Source organism: Ctenopharyngodon idella, chromosome 17, assembly GCF_019924925.1.
Source record: "Ctenopharyngodon idella isolate HZGC_01 chromosome 17, HZGC01, whole genome shotgun sequence".
Lineage (NCBI taxonomy): Eukaryota > Metazoa > Chordata > Actinopteri > Cypriniformes > Xenocyprididae > Ctenopharyngodon > Ctenopharyngodon idella.
The window spans coordinates 5,610,517-5,626,172 of NC_067236.1; the positions used below are offsets into that span (position 1 = coordinate 5,610,517).

The following is a 15,656-nucleotide window of genomic DNA, read 5'->3' on the forward strand; positions in this document are numbered from 1 at the left end:
TATTTTCGTGAAGTTCTGAGTTTTCGTTTCGGCTTTATAGGCTTTTGGGTATATTTAGCCACGCCCACTTTCTAAATGACCCTGTTATAGTGACCCAAAGGGTAAAGTTCAACTTTTTTTTTGATAATTATTGAAAGAGAATCCAGAGAATTGTCCTGCACTGGTTTTGTTCCAATTGGATGAAAAACCTAGGACTAGTTCACAAAAGTAGGTTTTTCACATATTTACAAATAATTAATGAACGATTTGATTGACAGCATTGGTTCTTGAGGCAAAGTTGTTCAGTATGAGAAGATCTATCAAATGATATGCATATTGAGTGGATCTGTGAAACACCACGTGATTACTGAGGCGTAAAACTTGTTTGCGCCAATTAGTGGCCGATTTCTTTCAAAATTCTTACAGACCTCTAGGACCGTGAGACGAACGTGCCCACCGAGTTTCGTTCCGATCGGCCTTCATTAACCTTGTCTAATAGGTGCTCAAAATTCATTGGCCAATGGCGGCCATGTTTTTTGAGATACACCAATGTCCTCATACACTATTATGCCCCCTTGGACCAAGACACTGCATGCCAAATTTCAAGTCAATCGGACTAACGGTTGCATAGTTACAGCTGTTTTCATGTTTTTTCAAGTTATAGCGCCACCTAGAGTCCAATTGATGCATTTTTTTTTTGTCGTGACCAAAGATTGAGCCCCTACACACGTGTACTGAGTTTGGTAAAGATATCTCATTTCGTTCTTGAGTTATAGCCATTTTAGTAAAAGTGGCTCCGCCCACACCGTACGTTTTGGCGCCCCTTAGCGACCGTGAACCAAAATTTTTTGATAATTATTGATATTCAGACTCCAGAGAATCTTTCTGCACTGGTTTGGTTCCAATCGGGCGAAAAACCTAGGACTAGTTCGCAAAAGTAGGTTTTGGACAAAATTCAAAATGGCGGAAAATTTTTCCTGGCGGAAATGAAATAGGAGACATGCGTTTTGTCTGTCTTGAGCCATTCGAATGATATAAGACACTTGACTCTAGGACAAACGGTCTAGGAGTTATGAGCGACTTTGCGTTTTTGATCGCTATAGCGCCACCGTCAGGCCGACTTGGACGAGTCCAGGTATCTGAGTAGCGAGCAAGACTACTACCATCTGACAAAGTTTCAAGTCTCTCGGCCTTACAGTTTGGGCTGCCTGATCAGTTTTAAGGCATAAGAAAAATAATAAAAATCCTTACAATTACAATAGGGTTTCAGCACTACGTGCTTGAACCCCTAATAAAATAGTACATTTACTTTTGAGTAACTATGCCAAAACAAGCAGACATACAGTAGATGGGTCTGAATAAGCCTTAACACTGGCAAAAGAGTTCTTCAGAAACTGATCAAAAGCAGATGTCACTGGGGGCAGACAGTTCATCAATTTGCAGCAAAATTCATTTTTCAGCTCCACACCTTCAGAAACCTACTACTGCTTTGATCAGTAAAATCATTGTACATATATTACAGTAATTTTTTTCATAGTGTCTTGATAAATGTCTACTTGTTCTGTGTCAATATTGTATGTAAACACACACAATGTCAATAAAGTACTTTAAACTGAAACTGATTCATTTGATCTGTGATGTTTTGCTGTCTGTATGACACCACCTCCTGCTGTTTGACACTTCGGATCGCACAGTGGCCTCTTGAGGCCGACAAAGGGTTTCCAGCGGTTCCCAAGGGCAGTGAGGCCTGAAAGGGTCGATCCACCACCACACCTCTGAGACTTCATACTGCTGGGTCACCTCTGGAGGGGGACACAAAAACGTGTGTTAGTCCTTGGTGTAGATTACATTCAAGTGTGTTTGGGCTTTGTTGGGATTCCTTGTAGTTCAACTGATTCTGTGGTATATTTTCACTCTTGTGCTCTAGCACTGAATAATGCAGAACAGATGGAGCTGTTAATTTGAAGCAGACATGGCAGCTTTATCTTTTTTTGCGCTCTCTGATGAGAAAGAAGCCCACAATACTAAGCTGCAGGAGTGCATGACTTAACAAAAGCTAAATTACTACAAATTTAATATAATCATATTTCACATCAGTTGTGACTACTAATGTTCGCAATAAAGACAATGTTTTCTGTCAAGATCTGACATATAGATCAATTCAGTTTATAAACCAAAATGTAGTGAAGTCCTTGAATCAAAAGAGACCAAAACAGATGACAGTTCACACAGAAAATTGTTTTCTTTCTTCTGTGGAACACAAAAGGTGAAATGTCAAAGAACAAACCAGCATTTCCCATATAACAGAAGTAAATGAAGATGGGCTGTCAAGCTCTAAAAACACCATAAAAGTATTATAAAAGTGGTTTGTACTCTAATGTACAATATGATGATAGCTGGGAACAGACGAAAATGTAAGTTGTTAATCATGCGGTCCACTGTCCGCATATCGTGAATTTATTCAACATGTCAGGTTTGACATTGTTAACGATTGAATGTCAAATGACTACATGATAAATTATAACACAACAAGTCTGATTATGTAGAAATGCAAATGAGACATGAGAGCTGAGTTTGGAATGACATGAGGGTTATGGGGGGAAAAAATCAATTTTGGATGAACTATCCCTTTAAACTGACCATAAATTGACCTGAGAGTCAATATATATATGTGACCCGTGCTGGCAAAATGAGTCGCAATGAGCAAATTTCAAAAATGAGTTATTGTTATTTTTCAAAATGATGTATGATTTGTTGAAATCCGACAAAAAGTGACTGAGCTACTCCTGTTGGAAGTCGATAAAGTCAGCAAAGTCAATTTTGAGAGTTTTCTGAAGGTTCCAAAACAAAATCACCTAGCAACCAGACCTTGAAATCCCTGTTAATAACACCTAATTTGGCACACACCTCGTCAAAACCAAATATATATAGTGTATATGTGTGTATCAGGATCGCGCGCTATCTGAGGCGTCTTTGTGCGTGCGCTTCGGATCTGTCAATCAGCGCGAGTAAGATCGATTTGTTTACCTCAGCATGAGTTTGAAAATCACATTTCATTGGTTCAGACTCATGCCATCAAAAATTCGCTATGAATATTCACAAAGCTGGAACGCTGCGGAATGAGGAAGTTGTTGAGGGGAAGCGCGACTGGTGAAGCGAATAGAGAAAAACGACATTTTTCATGGACAAAGGAAAGGTACTCCTCTCTGAAAACATACAAATAAAGATACTTTTAGATGTTTAATTGCTATTTGAAGCATTTGGATCACTAGATGAGGGCTTAATGAACTAATTTTGTTAAAACCTTTTTGACTTGTTTTACCTGTAGCTCGTGATTAGCCCGTGCGCATTCCGACTCATTTTGCCAGCACGGGTCACATATATATTTAATGAACAACAATAACACTGAGCAATAAATGTTTACTGCATAAAAATCAATGCATCCCACATACATATCTCCTCACACACAACTGATGCTGATCATGCTCTGGCTGTGGCTGAAAAGATAAACATCACAGCATAATTGAGTTCGCTGACTTTCTGGAATAGGCCTATGCAACATTCAGGGGGAAAAATGTACAGAAATGACAAGTTCTCAAAAGATCTGGCAATATGCCTGCAATAAAATGTCTTAATGGGCAGTGTGCCATCATTCATGCTTTATAAAACATGTATGGAGTCAATGCATGATCCATGTAAATCTACCTCTATCTACAGGGTACCTTGTAATAGTTCCGCTGCCTGTCTGATATTACATTTATCTTCTGCAGTGGTGCGTGCAATCTGTGCAGTATATCAGGATGGCAGAGCATGCTGTTATCTGCTATGCGCAAGACAAAAACGTGCGCACACACACACACGCACATATGCTCCAATACACGCTGACAGCCACACAATGAGCTTTGGTGATTTTCTCTGTCCACAATGCAAAAATGCAGAACAATTGAATTCTGGGAAGAAAATTTGAAGGGAAGGGAACAGGGAGTGTGATGTAGAGTTTATAAAGAGAGTTTGTACTCTGGAGTGCGGAGACATAGAGGATTTGGCTCCAAAATTGAATGGGTTTACAGGCAATATTAAAATTATTAGCTAGAATAAAGTTTTTAAAAAATGTAGACAGCTATTAGAAAATTACATTCTCATGGATATTTCATATCTTACAGAATTGTGTATTTGTGGCCCACCCTGCTGGAGTGTTTAAAAAACTAAAGATGAATTAGCAAAATTAGAGTTAGAAGAAAAGCAGAAACAAAAGCAAGAAAGAAAAATATAAAGCAAGGATTTTGGCCTCATTTCTAGGCAGCTGACTTTAAGACAGCATGTGATATGAGAGGAAAACCAAAGGGGGAGGAGGGCAAAATGATCTCCCCGCTGATACAGTGTGTAGTTTGGCTCTCATTGCTTGCAGGTGAAATAATAAAGGCCTCTGTGGAGCTGCCGGAGAGGCTGAGGGGAGACCATAGGCAAGGAACCTTGGAGTTGGTTTTTGTTTAGGGGATAAAATGAACTCCCTACAGCAGAGGAAACACAGTTTCAGTCATATCGGTGTCACGTCTGAAGTGTCTGACAGAGATCCTGAAGGGTGTTTATGCGCTTGTGAAGATGTGTGTGTGTGTGTGTGTGTGAGGGACTCAACACTAAAGTATGAAGAACATGTAAGTGGGGAGAAAGCAGCTACACGTCCACCCACACACACACATTCTCTCGCGTAAAGAAAGTTCATCGCCTGAAGCAAATCCAAAATTGAAAAACTTCCCATCAATCAATCTGTTTATCTTACACATACTTCCCATATTGCATTTTCAGTTTCAGTGCTAAATCCGTCCCAAGTGCAAAATCACTTCACAAAAACAGTGACTGCATTCAATTTTTCAAACATAAAGGATTCACCCGAAAATAAAAATTCTGTCATTAATTACTCACCCTCATGTCGTTCCAAACCTGTAAAACCTTTGTTCATCTTCGGAACACAAATTAGGATAATTTTGATGAAATCCAAGAGCTCTCTGACTCCTCCATAGACAGCAATTTAACCACCACTCTCAAGGACCAGAAAGGTACTAAAGACATCGTTAAAATAGTCCACTTTAGTACCTCTCTGGGCCCTTTGTCACTAAAAGTAACTAAACTATGCACAAGCTTACAAGTGTCTTAATAATTCAGGCTAGCTGATTGTTAAACACCCCTGTAAATGCCTATTTTTCTGCACTCTCAAGGCCTACTGTGAAAATAAATAAATGTAGTTTTGTAATGAGGCAAAATTTAGTAAGCAGAAATGTTCTGGTTCTGTTTATACGGACCACAAGAGATGTACCATCTATAGACATGAGCCATCTATAAACCTTATGCGCCAGAGAAACAGGCGCGCCGCCATCTTGAACTTCCGTTTTGCGGTAGCTCTGTACATTTCTATGGCATCACTGTCAAAGAATAATTAGCTGGTGAAGTGGATTTACTTGTTGTAGAGTTAATGAAAGTTATCGTGAGCATTGTAATGTTTAAAGCAGATGTCTTAAATGTCAGTAGACCAGGAAGATTTTAAAACGAGCTGTTCATTCATTAATACGTAAGATCGCTGTAGAAATACAAACTGGAAGACAAATGTGGCGGGGCTACATAAGGTCTATAGAGTACCTCAGGGATGACTTGTTTTTGTAGGCAAAACCCGGAAGCGAGTTAGCATTTTAGGACTTCCGGTTCCATCGCCCCGAAGTCAATGGGTTTTTTGAATGGTTTTTGATAAATTGCCTGAAATAAGGTCTGTGGTTAACAAAGCCTCTAAATATTTTCACATTTTGATCTATGACATAAAACACACCAGTTAACCCGCTTGTGATTTTTTTAAACCTTTGTGTCTTAAAAACGGCGGTTGCTAAGAAATTGCTAAAAGGGACTACTTCCTTTGGCAGGTGTAAGGATTGGGTCAACGGAGTTAGGATCCATTTGCAGTTTTTATTGATAAGCAAACACAACAGGGCAAGGACAAGGCAGAGGCGTAAACAGGGACAGGCAGAGATCAGAGCAGGCAGCAAACAAACGGAGTCCAAAGACGGGCAGAGAACAAGGCAGGCAGCGAACGTACAGAATCCAGGAACAGGCAAAGGTCAGGGCAGGCAGCAGAGAATCAAACACGAGGAACAGTCCAGTCAAACACAAGAATAGCAATCCACAGTACCGCTCAGAAAAGATCACCGGGGAAAATCAAGACTTTGCATGGAGGTGTGGGTGCAAGTGTCTTTTATGTGTGAGTGAGTGATTGCATAATGGGTAGCAGGTGCAGGGTGATCAGTCCAGGGTATGAGGGTAGATGGGAAGTGGAGTCCAAATGATGTGTGTAGTCCAGGTTGGAGTGCCCTCTGGTGGCAATGATGGGCACTTTCACTGGTGATCATGACAGCGGGGACTTCAGACGTCATCATGACAAATAGGACATTTGGACAGCATTTCTCATGAAAAAGTGGATAAGTATTCATACAAAGCGCAGATTCACTTCCTGTTTCCTGAGATACCTTCATCTGAACGATTTCTGAAGGCAGCATAGTCAGAGATCGTATATTATAGGGAGATGAGAGGGTCTGTATCTCCTACCATTGGAGAAAGCGTAACGGCTAACTTAATCATGTGTGGCACCTCTCAGCCTATCATGTAATGGCAGTGACATCAGTCGCAACATTCCCTATGCCTTCTCTTAAAAAAATACATTTTTATCAAGCTAAAATCTACATATAGTTCCCAACGAAAGTATTGTTTAGTGTAAAACATGCTGAAGATTAGCAAACAGGCTGTCGATTAATTAAATGATTAGCTATTTCCCCGCAAAAGCTGTTTAATCAGCATAGTGAAGCCTCTCATCCATTGACATCCATTCAAAAAACAGCCCCTGGTCTCCTTCCCTGTGTACCGCCAGAGGCGGAGCGTTAGCATTAGCTGTTACGCTTTTTTGGCTAAAGGTTGCAGGCTTGCCTTCCAGTGGCTTTGGCATAGATGTATCCTTCACTGCCTTTCATATCCCACAATCCTGTGCGTCCATTCTGTGACTATCGGTGCGTTCCAAACGGGATATATCACCCTCCGAAGGGCACTTTGGAGTGAAAACAATCATGGCCGCCATATTGAAGGGTCGTTCCAAATCGAAGTGCTCAAAACTGGCCACTTCAAAGGGCCCTTCGGAATGAAGGATTTCAAAGGGTACAACTGATGGACACTTCAGGCCCCCATGATCCTTTGCACAGGGAAGTTGTTTGGCATCAAAGAATGGGTACAGGAGGCTCGGAGTTCGATTTTACATATAAATGTATGTATAGTATTTTTCTATACTACTGTAATATTTATACGAGTTAGATTTGGTACATTATTATGGTCAAATTATGGTCAAAACGACATAAATACAAAATACTTTACAGCTACCTTTATCAGTCCATTCAAATGTTTCAAATACATAGACAAAATATACGATATGGTGCGATAAACCAAAAATAAATAAATAAAATATAGCTGCAAGCAGCAATTACGGGGCCAAGCACAAAAGAGGCACAAGAAGCCAGCCAACATGGCTGGGAGCATCAGACCAACTGCAACAGTGAGCAATTAAAGACCTATTAAGATCATTTTAGGCAAAAGAGCTGAAAAAATCACAAATACAGTCAATAATAAAGATTTACCGGTTTATCACTTCCGACCAATAGGTGGCACTGTGATTAAATTAATGAGGTATGGTCAGAGTGAGGTGACAATGACACTCGCAAAGTTTGGTGTCAATATGTGAAAGCATTGCAGAGATACAGCCTCAAGAGTCATTTTGGCATCAAGCCTCTAATTTGTTGCTGTGGTAAATGAATAAGGTTTCGTCTATCAGCACGAAATCCATAACATTTTACCAGCATGGTCTAAAGATGATACGATTCGATTTTGGTGAAAATTGGACAAATGGTTTAAGAGTAGTTCGAAAAAGTATGTTTTTAAAGAAAATCAAAATGACTGACAGAAAGTTTGGCTGACTGTGGCAAAATTGGCATCAATGTTCTCAGCATGACCCACGGAATTAGTTAAGATCAGTCTTATTACAATAGGCCACATTTATATAAAGCTATTAGCATTTTTTTTTAAATTTCATTATAAAATTTGACCAGAAAGAGGCGCTATCTCAAAACCTATTGTGTACCTTCAGAGCATGGTGCTGATGGCACATCCTGAGTTTCGTAATGGTACATCAATGCATTCATATAATATAGCATTTTATATCATAATACTGTATTGTAGTTCATGGAAATTTCATGTTTTGTTCAATTATAGCGCCACCAAGAGGCACAATCCCAACAGTTTTTTTATGTGTCCTCAGGGTGACCCTATACATGTGTGTGTCAAATTTGGTGCAAATATCTCATTTCATTTTGGAGTTATAGACATTTTTATATATGAGATCATAAAAAATGACCCATGGACGACTTTGTTTTTATTTTTTTGCCACTTCCTATCAAAATTTTGACATTTGGGCTGTGACATTTAGTTAACCAGCTTAGGTTCCGTGTTTCCTACGCTGGTTTCGTCTCGATCGGACTAATGGTTTCGAAGATATTCGCAATCGTTTTTTAAGCGCTAAATTGGCAAGGATTCAGGAGTCTAAGGATGTGACTCCCGTGAAAATAAGCCAACCAGATCAAAAGTTATAAGCATATGAAAAAAAAAAAAGTCCGAAACTTCTCAGGCTCCTTCAGGGCATTGTGCTGATGACCCATACCGAGTTTCGTAGCGATACGCTAATGCGTTCATAAAATACAGCATTTTAGCACAAAATTTAAAATGGCCGACGGCCAAAATGGCCGATATGGGAAAATTGGATATTATTCGGCTCGGCATGATGCCCCGAATCCAACGAGACCAAATAACCATTTTTCCTATCTCTGCACCAGTAGGTGGCACTGCGCCGAAACGCTGCATGTTGCCTCAGGTCATGCTTGTGATGACATGTACCAAGTTTGGTCTGAATACGATAAAGCGTTGCAGAGATACAGCATTATGTCTATTTTCGCAAGCGCTACGTAAAATTCGTTTGCGTTTTTTTTTCGAAAATGGTTTGAGAAATCAACTTGAATTCCATAACTTTTTGTCAGCATGGTCTGAAGATGATCTGGTTCAATTTTTGTAAAAATCGGAGTAACGGCCTAGGAGGAGTTAAAAAAAGTAGGTTTTTCAGAAAATTCAAAATGGCGGAAAAATGATCATAATGGATGACGTCAATCGATTCGACTTGAGCCAATGAATCAGAGGAAAAAAGAATTTTGTTTCTAACCCTTACGGTTCAAAAGTTATTAACATAAACATGAGTGCAACTTTGGACAGCTGGTGGCGCTAGAGGGATTGAGTTAGAGACCCCAAATTTGCTATGGAGATAGTTCAGACTGTCCTCTAACTGTATGTCAAATTTCACAACTTTTTACCATACGGTTCTATGGGCTGCCATAGACTTCCAGAGTGGAAGAAGAAGAAGAAGAAGAATCGAAAAAAAGAACGCCAACAGATACAATAGGTGCCTACGCACCTTCGGTGCTTGGCCCCTAATAAACTAACGTTAAACAAAAGGCGCAGCTTGCACAATCTACTCCTCCTTGATTGTCTTGTTAAGATGACGCAGAAGTGCGTTCCAAAAAAGAGTTTTTTTGACCCCTACACCCTTCTTCCCTTCGAAGCTCTCACTCCAGAAGGTAAACCCTTTGAAGGAATTAGGGCATAGGGATGAGCCCTTACGAATGTAACGCAGGGAGTGGAGCTAGAAAACTAAAGATGGTGTCTGGAAGTTGAGTTTGCTGGTCAGTTGTTGTGTAAATGTATGTTTTTGAGCAACATTTTCCACTTTTGATGTCATTTCTAGCGAGAAATTACTACTGTAGTAATTAAATATTTGTTTAGTTCTCACCAAAGCTCACGCTATTTAGCGGTAGATCATTAAACAGTTACACTGCCTCTGTCCGAAATCAGTTTCGTGAGGTACCTTCATGCACAAACGCTGCCTTACAAGTCATTGCCAGATAGGGCAGCGAGGCAACAAGTCAGCTTCCTAGGTTTTTGGATGCAGCCCATGTCTTTTGTCTGACTTCACAAATCCTAAAGCAACAAAAGCATTCAGAATGAAAGTGGTTGTATTTCTTTAAAGGAGTGTTGGCTGAACATTAACACCATGTTAAAAAAAATCGTCAAGGGACTGCCAAGGACAGAGACTTTCCAGTCCTGTTGAGTTTCCAGTCTGGCAACATGGAAACACTGAGTGACTTACTGCCATTACTGCAGACAGAGAGTGAGTGAGTGTGTGTGTGTGTGTGTGTGTGTGTGTGTGTGTGTGTGTGTGTGTGTGTGTGTGTGCAAATACAGGTCAGAGAAGCTGCAGCAGAACCGCATTGAGGCAAATATAGTAAAACAGTAAATAATGAACACTTTTGTATTTGGGATCCTAAACAAAATTGAATCCACTCAGGCTTTTGTCACTTTGCATTGGCTTATGTTTAAGTTGTCTGTCTTTACCAACCAATTGTTATGTAACAGTTACTGTTACCCTTTGGCTCCTTTTTCCACTGGACTACTGCGTCAGAGGAAGCAGTGACTGATTATTTTATTACTCTGAACAAACAAAAAGTTTAATAACTTTGATGAATGGTCCTAGGTTCTCTCTCTCTTGCTCTTTCCATTTATTGTCATCACTCTCTGTATCCTGCTTTCACTTTCACAGACAATCACATCTGTATCTCTAGGAAACAATGCTCTCTGAGAAACTGTTAATATTTTATGTCTAAAAAAGAAGATGGGGTAGACATAATCAGAGTTTAAAATGTGTATAATATCCATCTATAATATCTGTAAAGCAGATTTGATATGGGCACTTGAATCACTCAAATGAAATCAGGTCAAAGACACATAGGACACGTCAGACAATTATAAAATGTCACACGCTTCATTATACATGTCAGAAACATCATCTCAGGTAGGCTACTTGGTGTTTTGTCAGATAGAAATTTTCACCATCTTTCAGTAATATTGTATATTCACTATTATTATGTGGATGAATGCAGAGCAGCTGTCAAACTCATTTTAATCCTGGTCCTGAGGCTGACACTTTGTTTTTTTCCCCCCTTCTCTAGTCGTATCTGCTCCTCAGATCTCCAACTACATGTCTAAACACTGGGGTGAGCAGAGAAGCATCAGTCTGCCTAAGATCTGTTCAAAGTAAGTTGAAACCTTGATCATTCAGTAAAAAGTGCTGCAGATCTATAGCATATACATTTATGAGTACCGTGATTACTTCCTTCTTCATATGTTGGACCATTAACACAACTACAGATTTCTTTCTTTCACCTATAAGAGGACTACTATGTGCAGCACAGCAGATAAGGTGGCGTTTGTTTCAAAAAAGTACATATGAGTATAATAGAAAATGTGTTGTCCCAACTAGGACAGTAAAATTTTAAATCACCTACATTGTGCAGAGTAGCCATTAATCCCCCTGAAGAAACTGGCTTAATAAACATAATACTGTCTTAATGGAATAAATAAATAAATAAAATTCTACGATGGTTAGACTCCAGGGGTATGCAACAAAAACGATCATATTATAAGATCAATAGAAGTCAATGGGAAGCCCCAACCATGACAGAAAAACAAATGTGCGTGTTTACAGAGAGAAGAAGGATCAGAGTGTAATATCTCCCTGTGGTGCTCTCTGTTTGTCAGAGATCCAGTTCTCTCAATCACACATAGTCTTCAAGGACTTGAGGGCTTATTACGAAATCAGAATTCATAGGTCATCAAAAAAGGTCAAAATGTTCCATGTCCCTCTGCAGCAGTTACTCCAGATGAGTGATACTCCATCTTTCTTGATCACTCAATAAACAAACTTATAAAACTTCACAATATAAGGCCACTGCTATGCAGTTCTAAGGTGTTCTTTTAGGGGCCATTCACACAGAACATTTATATAACGTTTAACATTTATATTTATATAATTATAAAGCAGCTGAGTAAACACAAAAGTGCATGTGTGAACTGACCCCTACATGTTGCTTTGTTGCTATAGGGTGTTAAGTCTAAGGGAAAGTTTTAGCCTGTTTTACCATTCACTGATTGCTTAGGTAGTAAAAGCATAGCTCTCCTCAACAAGGCACAATTTGAGGTTTCATTCAGGTTCGTAACTTAGTAGCACAAAAGGGGAGGGCAAGTTAAACAATAAATACAGGGTTGGAGTTTATTCTAATCCCTGTATTTCTAGTATGAGTGCTATAGGCTCCTTAGCAAGCGCCACCATATATGTTTATATATGTTTTCACAAAACGCTTTTTTGTGTTTCATTCACTCTGCTGCTTTTATATTATTTTCTATGTAAAAAAAAATAACAAAAAATAGTCCATGTCCTAATTACCGTAACTATTCCAACTTGTTAAAAGCATTCACGTGATTGTAGAACTCGTAATTACAACTTTAGACTCGTAATTACAACCTTAGACTCGTAATTTTCTGTACCACATGACCAATGCACATTTATTTTGGAGTTAAAGGGTTAGTTCACCCAAAAATTATGTAATTTATTACTCACCCTCATGTCGTTTCACACCCGTAAGACCTTCATTCATCTTCGGAACACAAATTAAGATATTTTTGATAAAATCCGATGGCTCAGTAAGGATTTTGGCGCTCTGAAACACTGATTCGAAACAAATGATTTGTAAAGCTTCGAAGCTTCATGAAGCAGTGTTTTGAAATCGCCCATCACTAGATATTGTTGAATAAAGTTGCTATTTTGTTATTTTTGGCACACAAAAAGTATTCTCATCGCTTTATAATATTAAAGTCGAACCACTGTAGTCACATGAACTGTTTTAAATATGTTTTCAGTAGCTTTCTGGGCATTGAAAAAGGGAGTGTTATTGCAGGCGATGCAGGCCTCAATGAGCCATCGGATTTTATCAAAAATATCTTAATTTGTGTTCCGAAGATGAACGAAGGTCTTACAGGTGTGGAACGACATGACGGTGAGTAATTAATGACAGAATTTTCATTTTTGGGTGAACTAACCCTTTAATAGTCAGAATCTGAGGACATGAACAGCTCCAAGTACAGCATATGCGCTAGACAGACATGACGATGCACTCACATTTGACATCTTTTGCAGAGTATCGTGCATGATGCAGTGCTCTAAAACTTCTTTAAAAGTTTCACATTTGAAAAAAAAAAAAAAAGCTTTCAGGGTTTCATCCCTCAAATAACATACAAATCGAGTTTTAAACGCAAGTAAATATCCTGTATGAATGGCCACTAAGAACGTTCTAGATCCAATTCTGACATTCTGCATTTCTCCACCTGTGAGAATCATACACAGGATGAATAGGTGAACAGTTCTATGTATTTGCAATCTAGCTATTGCATACAAGCAGAGGAGAAATGGTTCTAAATTCCAATGTGTCCAATGAGTGCCAAAGAAATTAGCTGTCAGTCACATTGTTGGCATGCCAATAAAGATGGAAGGGGGTGGACGCTTTTGGAAAACACTTGTGCATGAAATAAAAATGTGCATGAAAGCACTTTGCTTTGAAATCTCCATCGAATCCTGTCAGAGCAAAAGAGCACAGAGTCATAAATCAAATACAGACCTGGTTTTTCTTTTACAGTCTACTACTGTCTGACTCTCCATACAGAGACATCATTCAAAATAAGACAATTTGGAAGCAGGGAGCAAAAGGAAAACATGAGGAGACGATGCTGGCTGATTAAGAGAGCGACTTGGCAGAGCTGCATTCACCACAGCCAAGCTGAACAGAAATCAGCACATGCTTCTCTATCGACTCTGTTTCTTTTGTGTCTCATTTCTGCTTTCTCATATCCATACATGGCTGCAAATGCTTGCTCTGTGTGTTTGGAGGAGAGGGAAAGTAAAGGTGATGATGTTATACTCCTTACATACTCAGACACCTCATCGTTCTTCATCTGCTATTGTTTTCAGTTTCACAAATGCAATATCCTATTGCACACACACTAGTTTCCTGAAGCAATGTGAAACATGATTGTAAAACAAAGTGTTACGCCACAGTCCTGATCAAAGCATTTCATGCAAACACATACGTCTGATTAGACCATCATCTGGTGTCTGAGACAAAACCCATTTAAAACCTCTCACTAACACATTCACACTCATCCACTCCTGATTCTAATCCTACAGCATCTCTTCATCCCTTGAGAGAAAGTCTCTATAGCAACTCCTCATCCATCCTCTCACTCCATGTCTTCAGGGACAAGATGGCAAGAAAGGGCGTGGCACTGCAATTTTTCATTTACAAAACACACACACTTTGATTTATTGCTTCAAAACGTCCCTTCACAAGCACATTCAACCCTACAAACTGATATTTCTAAGACCATTGAGAAATGGTAATTCAAATGTCTCTATTCTCGTTATTCATTTAGAACTTTGACATTAAAATGCAGCAAAATTAAATTCTACACTGTAAACCGGTATATGTTGGGCTATCTCAAAAAAATTGAGGTAATCAGTTACATCAAAGTTTTCCAAATTTGAGTAAGCAGAATCAAGTTTTTAGTTTGTAGTACTCATACATGTTAGTTGCTCCTAACTTGGAAGTACTGAGTATAGCTAACTCATACATTTTGCAATTACCATAAAAGATTTAGTTAATTAACTTTTTTATTTTGAGTTCTTGCAAATCAAATGAGTTATTTACCTTTGTAAACCCTAATAAGTTGTCAGAACTCAAAGTTGAATGAAATTTTTTTTTTAAGTTAAGAAACTCTTACTTTAAGCAAGATTTTTTTTGTACTCATACATTTTATTGTTCTTAACTTGAAATATTTGAGTACACTAATTTATATATTTAACTTAAAATTATCAGGTTATCTCAACAAATATTTTGCTAGCTATAACTAATTCAGAAAATGCCAACTTGCTAATTTGCTAACATGTTAACAATAGCATGGTATAGCACTTACTGAATGAGAACAGCTACTTAAAACATGTAACTTAAACCAAGCAGCATGCACCACTTGTCACCATGAAACCCACATTAACAGAAACTCTTCTAAATTAGCATAACAAAACATTAATCACTACTAAATCTCCCACTTAACATTGATCTTGCATAAATAACATTATATAACACTTAATTTTAGCATTTACTCCCCCTTTCGTGAGCCATGGGCAAAGCATGCTGGGAAATAAAAAATCCCAGCCCAGTTTCAGTTAAACTGAAGTTTGTCTAAATTAAAAGAAATGAGTTCATACACTCAAAACAATGAAACAGTTCAGTTTACTTGAAATATGTCAGTTTCGTGAACTCAAAAGAAAAAGAAAGTGCTAAATACTCATAAAAGTTAATTTAACTGAACTAATTTGTTTAATTTAAGTTTGTCCTACTCAAACCGATTAATTATTTTGAGTGTTTACAATGTATTTGTCACATTATCAGTCTATTTAACACAACATAAATTGATATAATAATAATATAAAAATAATATATTATTAAAATACAGTAAACTGTTCAAAAGTTTGGGGTTAATAAAATTTTTAAAAGAAATTAAAACAGTTAAGCAAGGACACAGCATTCAAATCAAAAGTGACAGTAAAGACTCTTACATTGGAAGATGTCTAATTTAAATAAATGATGTTCTTTTGAATTAATCAAAGA

General features: G+C 38.3%; 1 long non-coding RNA gene across 1 annotated transcript; it reads left to right on the forward strand.

The window, feature by feature from the left end:
* The first annotated feature begins 2,966 nt into the window (after positions 1-2,966).
* LOC127498320 (uncharacterized) lies at positions 2,967-14,461 on the forward strand. Its single transcript, XR_007925845.1, has 3 exons — positions 2,967-3,175; positions 11,109-11,193; positions 13,629-14,461. It is a non-coding gene; the product is annotated as an uncharacterized LOC127498320 (long non-coding RNA).
* The last annotated feature ends 1,195 nt before the right edge of the window (positions 14,462-15,656 follow it).